Here is a 17,253-nt window from a genome sequence, read left to right on the forward strand (position 1 = left end):
ATACGAAACATTCAAGATACTGTACAGGAACCTGTTGTCTAACCACATGACCCTTATTACAAGGTTTCTTAAATAATAAAAATACTTCCCTGTCTCTGTCTACATAGTTCACCATACTCTCTAGAGGGTGTCCTAAAAGTATTTCATCACATTCATTAAAGCATCACATTACATTCACATTTAGAAATAATTTCTATGAGGTGTTTGTTTTAATAGGTTGGTAGCAACAGAATTTTCAGCACTTCTGTTTTTCAGTTCGTATTTTCTTAGGCATAGATGTTACCTGAAAGTGTAAATTATTTTTTTCCCACCACAAGTTGGATTCTTCTTAGTTATACAGACGGGAATCCAGGTAGGAAAGTTGTATGGCATGAGTAGAGGCAGAAGACTCAACTTCTTAGAGCAGTCTGGCAAATCTGAGCAAATGACCCTCTCTGTCATCTCTGCAGTAACAGTTGGGCTTGAATTATTCATGTACCCTAAAGTATTGGATAGACACAATGATTATGTCAACAGCAGTAAATTAAAGGGATCGTACTTTTGGCAATGAAGCCAGCTGGCATTCAACAGCCCATGTCCAAAACTGCCTATGAGAAATTATGTAGCCAGACATGAACAACCTGTTGAAAATGAGAGTATGTCTTTTTGACCTCTGGGCCTCACCAGGAGTGTGCTAACTAGCAGATGCCAAAAATGCACCATGCACTTAACAGCTTTGCCATATAGACAATCCAGTTTCAGTGGCTGGGAATGTTTCCTGGAATTGTTTATTTAACTGTACAGTTATAACCATTACATTTATAGTACAAAGGACTTAAGTGATCTAAACAATTACAAACAATTGTCATAATATTACTTCACTATATTAATATAGCATTTTCATGGTAGAGGTATGTGGCCTTAAGAACTGTAATGATAGCTTCATTTTAGTGTTTCAATTTTAAAGAAAAACAGTTTGAATTGTTATAAAAGAATGTATTTGATTAAAATTTCATGAAATTCCATTTCAAATGAGTTTCCAGAAGGAAAAAGGCAAGTTATCTAGTAAAAAATATGCACGCAATGTTTTCCAGGAAAGTATGCATTTGCTCATTAAATGGGCAGAACATCTTCCAGTCCTCTTCTGTTTCCATCTTACATTTAATTTTTCACTTCTCTACTTCATGATACACAGATGAAGCTCTGTCACTCAGCTTCTGCTGATTCAATTATTCCATTCTCATTCTGATTTCAGTATTGTTTTCGCTTGTTTTATGAGGCTGAGGCCAGAATTTTGGCATGTGTAAGAGAAATGTACAAAAAGTATCCTGGACCTCAAGCTCATTTTGAGCAAATAATGTGTGAATGCATTTTGCAACGGCTAAGTCAGCAGTTTCCATATATAGTTGGTATTACTCATAGCTGAATAAAAGACCTTGTTAAGAATTTGGAAAGGTTTATCTTTCTATGTCATGTACTACATTAATTCCTCTATAATCATGTCATACAATGCTACTATTATTTACCTGGAAAATAAACCTGAAAGAGAAAAAAATAAAATGGAAATATAACAAGAATTCTAATAATTTAGCTAGATTTTTTTTCTCTTACCTGACAACAAGTATGACACTTTGCCATGCATTCTGCATTCTACTGCAATTCCGTGACATTTGCTTCAAGGACGCATCTTTTTGGGGGTTGAGTTACACATTACCAAGAGATAAGGCAAATAAAAACATAAAGCAAACAAAAAATGAATGCAAGCTTAAATCATTACACGTAGGCATCTGTAAGCAGCAGCACTGCATAGTCATTCTCATCAATTTTAAATCACATAACTGAATTTGACACTTCAATTTTCGGCATTTAATCTATCTGACTGATAGTAGCGGAATAAATCTTTAATGTCTCCTGTAATTTATTTTAAAGATCTACCTAAATGCTTGTAGTAGTAGGTAATTGTTCTTTTATTGACCTATGGTTTTTTTTGATAGAGAGAAAGGAATGAAAACAGTAGGGGCAGAATGTGCGAAGAAGCAGCAGACTGAATCCTGAAAATGTGACCACTAGAAAAGCTAAACAAGAAATACTCAGAGCCAAGAGAATGAATAATTGGAAACAAGGCTTGAAAGTGTGAACAAAGGTCCTGCTTTTTGTCATCCAGTTCCTACTGCATTTACAGAACGTGAACATTTTAAGACAGTATCACACAAAAGAAATACAGATGTCTCCATACTGACACTGTTTCACACAAAAGAAATAGATATGAAAGTTGCTCTGAAAGTAATACCTTTTATTTTATTATGCTGACCCATGGCGTCAGAGGCAGATGTTGGTGGTATGACAGTAGAAGCTGAACCTTCCCACCAGTATTCTGTTATGTTTTGTTTCTGTGCAGCAGATGGCAGAAGTGACTGAAGCAAAGGTGTGTCATTGAATCCCCCCATGCAGAAAAAATGGCACCCATTAACATTCATTTATGTTTGCTGAATGTTTACGGTGACCAAGCAGTGGATGTGAGTACAGTGAGGTGGCAGGTGGTGCATTCCAGCAGCAATGACAGTGACAGTGGGTCACCTCTGCTAGTGTAGATTTTTACAAGCACAGCACACAGGCTCTTGTTTACAGCTTGCAAAAATAGATAGCTAATGGTTCTGACTGTTGAAAAATATCTTTTGTAGTACACTACCAAATAGTGTAATTGTGCTCCTCTTATTCTTTGTATTTTGTAGGAATGTAAATAGGAGGTATTACTTTTGAAGCCACCTATAGAGTATAATTTTTCTAGGGATTATTAGAACTAAGCATACAACCCCAAGAAAATCATATAAGCTAAAACCTCCATATGCATGTATAAGAAAAACTGTTTAATAAACTACAAAGGGCCACTTGAATTTCTTGCAAAGCCTACTAACCACACCTTGGTAGAAGGCTGTCATGACAATACCACTCTGAACTGCAGGCTATCCAGAGCCAGCTAGTAAGAAATACTGAGCATAGAAATATATGTGTATGAAATACCATTCCTTGGTGCAGCCTAGCCATCTGATTCAGTGTTGCACTTTGGACAGCTTAGTACTCAGATCCCCAAACTATGTACTATGAGTTTACCTAATGGCATTCTTATAAATTTTCCTAGTGGTATTAGCAATGGAGACTGTTTCCTGCATATTAATTCAAAAATTATGTACCTATGCACAGATATGATATTTAGGTTTTTAGGTCCTTTCTAAGCCTTACAGAAATCTTGGCAAAGCAATTCTCCTGCAGTGAATACTGCAACAAATTTGGCTGGCCTGTAAACCCCCATGGTTTTAGAAGCTCTGTGAAAAGTAAAAAAACTAGTGTGCCTATATAGACTTGGTTCTGCAGACACGGATGAGATTCACAGTTTCACATATTAAATTGCCATTTCTCTCTAACTGCATAATCCACCAATGATATTATAAAATTATGAAACTCCATTTCACTTAATCTTTAGCTTTTCAGGTTTTGAGTAGGAAGAAGATGAAATGAAAGAATAAAGGGAAACAAAATGAAGAAGGAAATGTCCATACAGATGCAGAATCACCCAAAAACACTGCCAGGGAATATGACTTCAAAGAAAAAAGATGCTCAAGCAGATCAGAATCAGTTTTCTCTTCAAAATTCATCTTGGAAAAAAATCACTGCAGAAATACTCTAGAGATCTGGTTAAGATAGAGCAGTCCATCCTTCCAGTCGGATGGAAAAATTCAACTGGAGAGAAAATTCTGTCTTTCAGAGCGTGACTTTATCAGTAGTCATGGGACTTGTCTCTTGTGTGTGTGTCCAGTCAGCCTAAGTACAATTTATGGCACTCTAAGCACACAATTGCTCAACAATATTTTTCGATGATTTTTTTTCTCCTAGCTTTTGAATGCCATCCCCATGGATATTAAGCATACATTTCTTTCTGCAAAGGACATATTTGTGTGCTTAGTTATTCCTCTTCAAAAAAAGGAATTCTTCATCTCCATACTAATACACTCAAGTGAGAGCTTTGGTAGAGGTAGATTCTCTGTTTTTATTATTATTATTGTTACTGGCAGGGTAGATGTTTTCTTTTGCAAATTATTTCTCCTGCTTTATGAAAGTCTCTGAAGGGTGTGGTGGTACCCTTTAGCATTTCAACACATCTCAACAAGTGTCTGGACAGTACTCTCAGAAATATGGTTTGGGTTTTGGGTGGTCCTGGGTGGAGCTCAGGAGTTGGACTCAATGATCCTTGTGGGTCCCTTCCAACTCAGGACTTTGTATAATTCCATGAAAAATAATTAGAAATAATCTCTGCAGTAATTAGAGATTAATGCTGAAATCCATGTTATTGAGTCACATATGAACCAAATTTTAAGATTTGAAAAAATAATCAAGCACAACTAGCTATTAACTATTAATTTAACAAACTGTATAATTCTAACACACTTCGTTCCACTCTATTAAATATTCCATAAACATAAGCTTTTTCACAAATGTTTGTTCTGCTTTAGGATCTGACCTGTCTAAATCCCTAAAAAAGCACAGACCAACAAAAATGGCAAAGCAGGTAAATGAGACATTTTAAAATCTCAGAGTAATCTCAAATTTTATTGGACTTGAAGTTTGCTGAAAGTAGACATCTCCTCCTATTTTAGTTCATTGACTCATACGACTCATATGACTCTGTAATACTTCTTCAAGATTTTTGTCCTCTTTATTATGATCTGAAAAAGAAAAAAAAAATTATTTACAGTACCAAAATGAGACAGAAGTTACACACTGATAAACCAAAGTGGAAGAAATTATGAAATTATGTAGACTTTTGCAGACTTCTGACAAGTATGGATTTTGGGAAGGCAGTTGATATTAAGAGGATGAATTGAACCCTGCTTCTTTCTCAGAAGAAAGAATTTCACTACTGTAATATTTTCACAAGACCTTACCCATATTTTTATTTCTCAAGTGATCTTGAGAAATAAAAGTTTCCTACTGTTTACTCTGAGGCCTTGCCACACTGAGACTCTGACTTGTAAAATTTATGTACAGATATAGTCATTGCTTAATCATACTAGCTGTTTAAATAGAGTGAGTTTAAAAGTTGTGGTTTTAGTTCAGACAAAATTTATGGGCTTAATATAGAAACACTAGACAAAAATGTTTGATCTGCTATATTACTTTAAAAATTGGTAAATCTATGAATAAGCAATGCTTCCTTATCATGACTATAAAAATAACTATCTTAGCTTTATATTCTAAAGATCCTAAGGGAAGTTTAGGAACAAAGAAGTACAAAGGCTGCTTTCTTCATTCCTCTACAGGAGAGGTGGAAAATTGATAAACAAAAAGAAGATTGAGGAGGTATGGGATTTTCATATGACTAATTGTTGTCTAATGGGAGTTATGACTTCAGAATTTGCCTTTTATTTTCATATACCAGCATTCCTGAATATGAACTTTACAAGACAGTGGTAACATTATCTCATACTTTTTTATCAGAAATTGTTACTAAATATTTCTAAGAATTTTATTTTGAACTGCATCAATCATAAAACATTTGAAGACAAACTCTTCTTTCAACTTTTCAATTAATTCAACTTAATTGGTGGGGAAACCCCATTGCAGAACAGTGAAATTACTTGCCAGAAATACTGCTGGATCTACCTGTCCTGTTGAGCATTTTCTTCTTTGGGTTGTGGATGGGAAGGGGTTGAATGAGGAAATAATTTTTTCCCCATAATGGACATCAAGCCTTAAAAATTGCTGTCTTCTGGCTTTAAACATGCGTATTTCTTCAAGAAGTGTACAATCCAATAAAACAATTTGTTCATCATAAAGTTTACTTGCCTTAACTTTTATCCTGGAGCTGGATTGGACAAAAATAATAATTTTAAATAAGTGCAACTGGCTAGAAAGTGGGTTGGCTTCAAACTATAATAACATTTTTGATACTAAAAGCATGGAGCTGTTGTTTGTTAAAGAGTAAAAATTCTACCATGTGGCATCTCTGGATATTAGTTCAACATATGTAAAAGAAGCCTACCAAAAAAACAGTATCAACTAAAAAATATCCCTTAATATTTCTAGGCATCCTAGTAAAATCTGTGAAACCAAGATCAGAGAAATCTGATCTTAAATAATAGAATCATAGAATCATAGAATTACAAGGTTGGAAATGACCTACTGTTCAACTGTCCTCCCATTACCATTGCTACCACAAGCCTCTAAACCATATCTCATAGTTCCTCATCCAGACGCCTCTTGAACACTGCCAGGGAGGGCGACTCCACCACCCTGGGCAGGCCATCCCAGTGCCTGACCACTTTCTGACAGAAAAAGTTTTTCCTTATGTCTAACCCAAACCTCTGGTACAACTTGCAGCCATCTCCCTGGGTCCTGGTCGTTGCCTGGGGAAAGAGGCCAAACCACTTCCCCACCACTTCCACTTCAGGAAGTTGTAGAGTGCAATGAGGTCTCTTCTCCAGACTAAACAATCCCAGCTCCCTCAGCCACTCCTCATAAGATTTGTGCTCCAGACCCTTCACAGTTTCGTTGCCCTTCTCTGAACACGCTCCAGGGCCTCAGTGTCTTTCCTGGTGAGGGGCCCAAAACTGAACACAATACTCGAGGTGCGGCCTCACCAGAGCTGAGTACAGGGGGATGATCACCTCCCTGCTCCTGCTGGCCACACTATTTCTAATGCAGGCCAGGATGCTGTTGGCCCTCTTGGCCACCTGGGCACACTGTTGGCTCATGTTCAGACAAGCATCAACCAACACCCCCAGGTCCCTTTCCTTTTCACAGTCATCCAGCCACTCGTCCCCAAGCCTATAACGCTGCATGGGGTTGTTATGGCCAAAGTGCAGGACCCGACACTTGGCCTTGTTGAACCTCATCCCATTCACTTCAGCCCAGCTATCCAGCTTATCTAGATCCCTCTGAAGGGCCTCCCTACTCTCAGGCAGATTGACACTACCTCCAAACTTGGTGTCATCTGTGATATTCAACATCCAAAGGAGTGAAAGGCTTTCCTACAGCCAGACTTTTCTTTTTGTCTTTTCTTCATTTTCCTTTATCACACAGTCTTTAGCCCAGATAATTGATACACTGAAAAGGGTACAAACGGGTAAGGTAGACCCTTTGTTTCTCAAATAGTTTTTATTCTGCTTAGAGTTACTTTAAACTTTATAGATCTGGATTCCTAATTATCTTACAATTTAAAAAGTCTGTCCTTTTCATTCTTGCTAAAATAATATTGTAAAAAAATGGGAGATAAAAATTATGACAATCTTTTGTTCTTTTGTACATGTGGGTATATATGAAAGTCTAGTATGTACCCATTTATCTGCTTGTCTCAAAAAACTGTCATCATTTTCTTCAGTGACTATATCTATCCTGAACTAGATGGAAGACTACTATCTTTATTCCAGTCTTAAACCTAGTTATGGTGTTTGTCAGCTCAAACTTAGAAGATTATGAGTCACCTGTGATAGTAACTCATCTCCATGCAACACGTGAAACAGTAATTTTTAACTAGTTTCATACTTTCCTTTGTCTTTTCTTACAATGTCAGCAGATGAGTTTATTCAGAACCAATCTGGGATCTGATTTAAATTCCACTGAAATCTCTGACACATTCTCACTGACTGCAGAGAAATCCCTGTATTAATTGTGACAATGACTGTAGGAAAGGGCATCACTTCCAGCTGTTCACACTGCATGTGCCTCAGTTATGGATGTTTTAATCTACTTTTATGCTTTAATCTACTTTTTTAATCTATACTTTTAATCTACTTCTAAACAATCATTATCCAACAATCTTGCAGTTGTTATGCAGTTCCAGTTATATCTCTCTCTGTTAGAAGAAATCAAAGTTAAATGTTAGTCTTTCAATCCCTTCTCTGGATGGAATATATTTTAAAAGCGTGAAAAGTGTGAAAACACTGTCCCTTTATATTCAGAGTTTCCATTTCTAATGAAAGTGGATATATTGGGAAGCAATGCAGAGAGAAGCATGAAAAAATGAATATTTATGTGACAGGAAGAAGTGAATTTAAAAGAGAAGGAAACAACCAAATAGGTACACTAAGCAAATGAGAATATCACATTAACATGAATAAATAGCAAGGGCAGAATGCTGTACGCATAGTAACATGACTGCAGGCAAAGGCATTTGAGAATAAGAAACAGAGAGACACCAAAGACTGATTATTGACATTCAACTGTCTTGTGTTATGACTCTCTAAAACTCTATCACAGAGAGCATCTGATGATAAACTTGCCAGAGTGTTAATTCCCTAGTCTTGATCTCCTGCTGATACAACTGAAAGTAGCTCAGCTGAAGTCAGTGCAGCTATAATAATTATATGCATAGCCTTCAATGTCAATTAAATAGATTGGATGATTTATTAGGATTGAGCAAATACCACAAAATGTTTTCCAGAAATACTTAGTAAAGAAAACTGAGTTCATTTTGGCTACATTTTCCTGCTTTCTCACTCCTTTTCTGGGAAACTATGTATTTATGATGGGGAAGTTCTCACTGTATCAGCCAAGGAGAAAGAAGAATTATGGAGAAGTACAGGTTCCTGGACTATAGAGAACTAAATTCCTGTATGTTCTTTTTGTTGTTTAACTTCTGATCTTAACAAACATTTATTCTGGAAAAAAAAGTATTTGTGGAAAAAGCACATTTCAAATCATGAATTTGAAGTGACTGCTTCATGTGACTTTTAGTAAATAAATTTACACATCAGCTGTTCTGGAATGACATTCTTCCAGTTGAAGAGGAAAATCCGTATTGTTTGACACATTTGTGGCTGATTAGAGTTCCTAAACGTTCAAGCTGATTGAACACCAACACATTCCATTCACAGAAATTAGTTCTGAGGTCCACATTTAAAAAAACAAACATACAACAATAACAAAAAAACATAACAACATTTTGCTTGAGCCTCCAGCCTTCCATGAAATTAGAGGTCTGTTCTAAAGCAGCTTTGTGAATATCAGTTTCACTATGCAGTTTACAAAGAAGCTCACAGAACCTGACCTTGGGGAAGTTTGGTTAGCCGAGTGCTGCCAGTTTGAGAATCCGAGCACCAGGACATGGCCTGGCATCTAGTGCTATGTCTAAAGGCAGGGAAACAATAAAAGTCACAACTGCCTTTCTCAGGGTTTCTAGATCCCTACTGACAAGTGCTAAGTAGCCAAATCTCACTTTATGCCTCAAATCCTACAGTACACATACACAAGTAAATGACACATTTCAGGGACCACTATCTACCCTGAGGCCAGCTGACATAATCTGTCTCTCTTCAATACAGCTGAGTTTTCTTACTTTCCAAAATAAGGCAGCCACATCTAAACTGCCTGCTAAAAAACGACCAATAGCCCATGATAGATCCCCAGATACAGCAGACATTAAAGAATTAACTGGGCTTAAGAATTAACTGTTCTTAAAAATGAACAATCAACATTTCCCAAAGAATCCGGGAGATATTCTGAAGTTCAAAGAACGTTTGTAAACAAGGAATAAGGAAGATTCTGGATTTTTTAATGAAAGTCTTTGGTCGAATAAACAACTGATGAATGACAGGACCGTGCAGCGGTCTGGGTGGTGAATTGATTTGTTTTATTCTCATTTTTTAGCATTGTCATGTTTTTCATTTCTATGCTTCTTTTCCTTTATCTTGCAAATTTCTTTTCAGTATTTTTTGATTCCTTACTTTGACCAGAAATACCACATGACATGTCATTCAGCAACCTGCCATACAATTACATAAATCCAATAGGCAGTCCTCACATAGAACCACCTTCTCATTAAGAGAAATGTGAACACAGTCACATGGTTTAATGTGTAAGACAAGATGAATCAACAACATTATTCAGTAAAACTTCGGAATTTTCCAAAATACGTTTATTTTCTACTCCAGTAGAAAAGAAAATTCACATACAAATCAAAAGATATATGAAGTAGAAAATATCCACTGGAAGCATTTTTTGTGATTAGTACCTTTTGTTTCCAGGTTATTAACTGTTTTAGAACATCATGAGCTTGCAAATTGTTGCCTGTTGTGGGACTCCCTCTGCTTCTGATCTGATGGCACTTCCCTAACCCACTTGGATTGTATCTGCAATTAGATTAACTCAGTGATTACACAGTTGTCACAAAAGTTCCTCAAATGCTTTAACTTTGGTTTCACATGCTAACAAGCGATCATTAATGGAAACACCACCAATCAGCTGCTCTTTTGCAATAGCAGTATAAGCTGTGAGAAAGACAGGATCAAACTTTAACTCAAAAAATGTCCTAACAACCATACCAGTAGGTATCCTTGAAAAATGCTACTTTGCCATTTAAAACTGATCCACTGCAAGGACAGACTGAAGACTCAGAAGGGCTGTTGGGTAAATCTGACTTTGGCACCTCATAACGAACTCTCACCCTGCAGACACAAAGGAAGAATTTCCGCTTCCAGGGCTATTTCTGTTTTCACCCAAGAAGAACAGAGACATTCCACCCCAAAATGCATTTCTCAGGATATCCATGGCCTGATGGTATGTGCACCCTGCTGGGAAGGATAAAGTGTGATTGCAAAGCACTGTGCACGGAAAGGATCTTCTAGACAATCTGGTCAAGCTCAAAGCTGGGCCAACATGTTGGACTGAGTTACATATGGACTTGTGCTGTCAGGCTTTGAGAACCTCCAGTGGTGGAGACCCCACAAACTTGCTCGGCAACCTGCTTAATTATCCTCACTCGTGAATTCATTTGTCTCATGTCCTGATCAGATTCTCCTATAATTCTTCCTACAATCACTGTCTCACTCCTCCTGAGGACAAGAAAAGCCAGACTGCTATCTCCTGGATGTGAAAGACTAAAGCTTGATTGCTTTGATACTCAGGTAACATCTCCCTTGATTTTCAAGGATTTGGAATCAGTGACTATACAAGTAGTAATGATAAATCTGTGAACTTACTCAACCATAAAAGCACACGATCTGCAATAATGCAAAACCTTGTTTTATACCAGAAAATATTATGCTGGAAGTGCTCAAATTTTAGTGCAATTTTGTATATTGGTAATTAGCATCTAGTTGATAAGTACATGACTAATTTTACTCTGTTTTTTAGCTCTTTATAAAGTTTGTGAAGTTTGTTAGCTTAAGACTTTATATATAATTAGGTTATTATTGTTAATTTAGTTAAGATGCTGCATCTTCTAGCAGCCATGAACAAGAAGAAGCATTGCAAACCTGGAAAGACAAGTTCAAATGCATCATTATCAAATGGTCTGGAAAAATTTTAAGCCTGCTTATTTTTTGAGAGTTTTAAGTGTCCGAACTTATTCTGAATTCCAGTGGCACTTATGAATTTATGCTCATGAAAACTATAGCAAAAACCAATAGCATGGGATTTTCTTTACTTGATCTGCACAGTAATACGCACTGCAAAAAAGAAAAAAAAAATAAGATTATGGACACAACTGATGTAGAAGTTTCTATTATCAGAGTAATATTTATTGTAACTGGGATATCTATTTACAGTAAAACTCTAGGTTGGAATAAGCCGAACTCTTCCTAAATACTCTAAGAAGTCAGATGACCTTAGTTTTCCTTGCCTAAACAACTAAACCTTTGATGTCTGCATAAATACCACAATATGTAATTGGCCCTCCAAGGCATTTTTAACCTAACTGAAATTTACCAAATAACCCATCTGAAAGTTCTTTTCAGATTGCTAATGAATAGAGGGCTTGTAAATTGTTGCTGTGCACATAGTAGGTAATTATGAACTAGACATACTCCGATGCTAATAACACAGTCACTCACATTTTCCACTGACGTGAAATTTAAAGATAGATAGTGAAACTCAGGAGAACACAGAAATTAATATTTGATACTTCCTGTTTAATAGTATATTTTGTTGTTACTTTAATAAAGATCGGAGAAGCCATTTCATTACATGTTAAATTGAACAGTTTTACAAGCTCCCAGTCTTTCACTTGAGATTTTCCCTGCTTAAGGGATCTTTAGCTGTCAGCTTTGAAAATACAGTAACATCATGTTATTTAGTGTAAACTTCCAGGTCTCACACATACCAATCCTTTCCTGCAGTTCTCAAAGAATACCAAAGAAATTTTAAGCATCCATTAGGGGTTACACCGCTGAATTGCCACTCCTTAAATTGTCATATTTTCAGTCCACATTGTTACATCTTTTTAGCAATAGTTCCTCATCAGTGAGTATCTTGGATTCTGGGATTCTCTGGAAATAAAATGAATACTGTCTAGAAATAGCCCATGTTTTCGACATGCTGGGCACTGTAAGTAACATTATAAATTTTCTGCAATTTAACAATTGCATCAGACATTTTACAGGTTGGCAGAATAGAAAAATTGCATGACATGCAAAACTGGAATTAAAAAATGAGAACTCTTCAAGGCTGGGAACATTTTCACTGTGAAATCATTACAACAGTTCTCCCTGTTACCTACCCACAAAGGCATAACCAAATGGTCTGCCACAATATGAAACAGTTGGGAGCTGTCACCCCCATAATTCCAGTGACTCCTGCACACAGTGGGTCTTTGCTAGAAAATCATTTGCTCTTAATTTCCTGTCTGCTCCCTTTTAGTGTATTTAGGTTCATTTATTTTTATGACAGTTAAAAGTGAGTAGTGTCAAGCAATGTAGAAGTTTAGTTAAGCTACTGTTAAATTAATGTTTTAGCACACAACAGAATTTTCATTCAAGTTTTAATATTTAAAGCAGTGGAATGGGCTGTATAGGAATTCCCCATTCCTGAAGGTATTTAAGACACATGTGGACATGGCACTAGAGAACAGTGTCTAGTGAAGGGACTAAGTAGACTTGGTCAGCTGGGACTTGATGATGTTGACGGCCTTTTCCAACCCAAATGATTCTGTGAGTATATCTTAAATTAAAAAAAAATAATGAAAAAAAAAAAACAACCAACTATTGAAGACTCCTTATGCATGTGTTAATATGCTAGACATTTCTTTCCATGAGTGGTCATTCATGAATGCCAGGGATTTTTTATGCTATATATCTTTATTGTCAGGAACATTAATAGTGGAATACCACGAACACTCGTAGTAGTTCATTAATCATAAATCACAAGTTACAACTCATATTCTCTCTAATAAGTGCCTAGAAATAATTAACCACGAATGTTTATGTTGAGCCTGTGTTCTGTACCTTAAGAGTTTATTTAAATCATATCTCTGCTAGACAAGGCCATTTGCAAACAAATCAAGGGATCAGGCTGTGAGCATTCATCCACATCAACAAGAAATTCATTTCCTAATTTTAACCTGCTTTCAAAGGCTCTGTAAAATTGAAATGGTTGACTGTATTTGGCTGAAGCACATGAGACAATTCCTTCCACTGCTCTCTGCTTCCAGCAAGGAAGTAATAAAAAATGGATGGGAAGACAAAGGCAGGGGGAAGGAACTGCCCTACTCCCTCACAGCATTTCCACACTGATTGCCTCACCATTGCCTGAGATTTCTGGACATGAAGGAATGAAGCATTTATCTTACCTTTATGTACATATCAGTCTATTTGCAGGGAATAAGTATTTGATAAATAAATTACTTAATTAAAAAGATTAGCTGCTCACTTATTTGACTATCCTGCACAGGCAAGGTTAGAACAGGAAATAACAATCCCTATGGCTCAGCATCTCCCAGTACTAAAAGAGTAGCAAAATATTTGTTCATCACTTAGTTGTGGACTATGCATATGTTCTATGCTCTTCTATGAAAGTGTTGTGTTTTTGTTTTTTTTTAATTTAACTCACAACGCTATTTTAACTTGATTTCTACAAATAAATCTTGCTGACATCAATCATTTGCCCCATATTCTTTACATTACTGTTTTTTATTTATTGCTCTTGATTTTCGTCAGCATAAGTCTCTTATCCTGTACCTCTGAAATCATTAGAAAGCCTAAAAGAAGTTTAAGTTTTTTAAAAAAATAGCCAAGAAGAGAACAGGCATATATTCTCAGCACTGATGTCAACATAAATGTACAAAAGCCTCTAAAATAACAGGTATCAAATGTTCTCAGAACATTTAAAATTAACATTTGCATCAACTGTTTCATCAGTGTCAGCAAATCATCCCCTGGAAATTTCAGATCAGACAGGGTTTCCTTAAAATTAGAATGAAATATAATCCTCTCTAAGAAAAGTATTTTCCATCTGATTTATATTTTTCTGAATGTGTAACCAGCATAGTATTCTGAAGACCTCCTGATTTAGTTTAAAATTGTACAGTGCTTTGAGTAATACTTTATTTTTTCTTCCATCAATGACATTAAATGGAAAACAATCTGTATATTCTTACTACTCATTTCTGCATTGAAAAAAAAAACCAACATGTAAACAGGCTTACATTATTCACAGAGATTTTTTAGTAACAGTCTTGATACTCACCATGACATTTATCAGATTTGGTCAATATCTAAGATTTGCAATTAAAAAAAAAGCTTTTGAAAACACTATGTTTTCATCATTAGTCATGTGAATAATATGAATAATTAAAAAAATAAAGGCTTTCTGAAATATATAAAGTATGGAAAGATTGTTACATATTTTAAATATCAATACAATTGTCAGACAGTCTATGTAGAGACTTAAGAAATGTTACGGGTGATGTATTTTAACGTATTATATTCAGAGCCATGAAAATAAGGGCTTGATTGTAAGTGGGCAATGTTTTTGACAACAAAAAACAGGTTGAATTACGCAAGTTCCTTTGAATACCTGTCCAAGGTATTACCCTGACCTTCTGCTGGAAATCAGGGCACTTCTTTACTGAAGTCAGAGAGGTCAGCCAGCACACATAGTAGGAATAGGAAATGGAATGATGGAGTGGTCATCTGTAATATTCTTCTGTCTTTGTGAGTGGTTTTAGTTTGAGAAAACTACAGGAACTTACTACAGTGGTATTCTAATCTATCTACTTTTCTTGTCTTTAACCAGATCCCAAATATTTGAAAATCACAAGTCTTTATAAAAAGAATGCACAAATATCCTCTAGACCTAAGACGTCAAACACCTTTGGAGATCCTGGTCTTCACAGAATTACAGGATAGTTGCGGTTCAAAGGAACCTCTGGGGGTGATTGAGTCTCATCTCCTTCTCAAGTGGACACCTAGATTCTCTTACCCAGGCCCATGTCCAGGTGGCTACTGAAGATTTCCAAGGAAGACACTACACAGCCTCTCTGGGAAACTTGCACAGTAAAAAGTGTTTCCTGATGTTCAGAAAGAACCTTCTGTGTTTCAGTTTGTGTGCATCGCTTCTTGCCCTAGCACTGGGCTCCACTGATAAAATCATAACTGTCCTTGAACCCTCCCTTCAGGTATTTACACACATTGATAAGGTCTTCTTTCTTCTCCGGGCTGAATCCCAAATCTTAGCCTTTCGTCATAGGAGGGGTTCTCCAGTCACTTTAGCATCTCCATGGCCCTCTGCTGGACTCTCCAGTGTGTCCATGTCTCTCTTATACTTGAGAGCTCAGTACTGTTTCCCAGGTGCAGCCTTACCAATACTGAGTAGAAGGGAAAGGTCACCTCTCTGACTTGCTGGCAATACTTGGTCTAATGCAGACAAGAATACCGTTAACCTTGTTAGCAGCTTCTGGCAAGGAACCCATGACATCACCATGCACCAGAAATCAACACATTTCCTGGATATCACTGACCATTGAATTATGTTTCCTCTTTCATGATTTATGAAATGCCAACCGACAGATCGGGCTGTTCAGACTGAGTGGAACAGCTCATTTGTAGCATGTTGGAAATCTGGCCACTTAATATGTTCAGTTCTTTGATTTGCCATCTTGTTCTTAGGTGAGGAAGCCTTAACATTGGCCAGCTATGTTCCCACCACTTCACATCAGCTTAAGATAAAATGAAAATACAAATATTTATTTGCTTGAAATTCCTAAGTAGTCTCTCATAGGAGGACTCATCTTCTAAACATGCTTCTCCTGATCCAATGGCCATAAAGAGATATTCAGATGTTTAAACTAAGATGGATGATCCCACCCTCAGTATATATTTTTCAACATGAATTATATCTAACTGCTCAAACTTGTATTTATATGTAAACTTGTACTTTACAGGTATCCTGACAACATCATGCATATTGCAGTAATGCTTTTAGTTAATTACTATTATTGACTGAGAACAGATGTAAAGCTAGTGAACTCCTTGGGGTAATAAAAGATGCATTATATTTTTATTGTATCTTTTGTGGCTAATGCTTCTGGTATGAATACTTCAGGCAGGTTTGCCTCTTCTTAAAAGATACATATTCCTGTCAATCTATTATTAGGTGCTCACTTTAAGCCATATCTCTCATTCAGTTGCAATAGAAGATTTTCTGTGGAATTTAAACAATCATATTCACCAATCAAATATTTAATGTTGATAATCAAATAAGCTCTTGTCATAGCAGCTGCCAAATCCCTGCAGTCCAAAGAATGGTTATAAATATATCCCATGAGAAACTATGAAAAGCAAGCAATTTAATAACTACCTTGATTTATTTATGGGCAAATTATGCAAAGAAAAAGCTTGTAATGGGATACAACATATACATCATGTACTGTGAATTGAAGAAGGACTGCTGGATCAACTTTCTAGCCACCTGCAAACCATAGGCATTCATATCATGTTACAGCAACAACCCATGGAGAAGAATTAATATTGTAAAACAAGTCAGATTGGATGACCCCAGGGAGCAATTCAGTATTCTTACATCTTCATTGAGGAGAAATCCAGAGTCAGATGGTAGGAAAAGCTGAATTTTATGTCTAGATTATCTCCTCTTTTGAGGTTTACGTGATTGCTCATGATTTCATCCTGTTCCCTTGGGACAGAGCCTAGGGTCTTCTGTGGAGACAAAGCAAAGGAACTCACACTTGAAAAACAATGCCAGTGGTGTTTCCAGTTTGCCTGACCCATAGATGGGGAAGCTGAATCCTTTTTCATTGTAGAGAAACAGAGGAAATAGACATGTCCCAGGTCTTGGGATTAATGTTATGCAATCTCCTATTCTCCCTATCTGCTTTCCACTTTGGTGATGCAATTTCCAGTTTCACATCACATTCAATTTCTACTACAATCTACCATTAGAAAATCCAGACCATTTCCTAGTCCAGCTTCCTCAGTCCCATTGGGTACGTTCCATCTTGCTGCAGACTTGTGTCTTTACAGTTGGCTTAATATTCCCAGACTCAGACTT

The 17,253-nt window shown here is 36.5% G+C and overlaps 1 long non-coding RNA gene across 2 annotated transcripts in view; it reads right to left on the reverse strand.

Moving 5' to 3' along the window:
• Positions 1–4,532: 4,532 nt before the first annotated feature.
• The window catches only part of LOC149919137 (uncharacterized), a 50,843-nt gene continuing 38,122 nt past the window's right edge, over positions 4,533–17,253 (reverse strand). Inside the window, exon 5 of one of the 2 annotated variants that reach the window (XR_016464461.1) lies at positions 4,533–4,700. This is a non-coding gene — a long non-coding RNA (uncharacterized LOC149919137). The remainder of the gene's footprint in view (positions 4,701–17,253) is intronic. The other variant, XR_016464464.1, reaches the window with a different exon arrangement.

Source organism: Phasianus colchicus, chromosome 2, assembly GCF_987193195.1.
Source record: "Phasianus colchicus chromosome 2, bPhaCol1.hap1.1, whole genome shotgun sequence".
NCBI lineage: Eukaryota > Metazoa > Chordata > Aves > Galliformes > Phasianidae > Phasianus > Phasianus colchicus.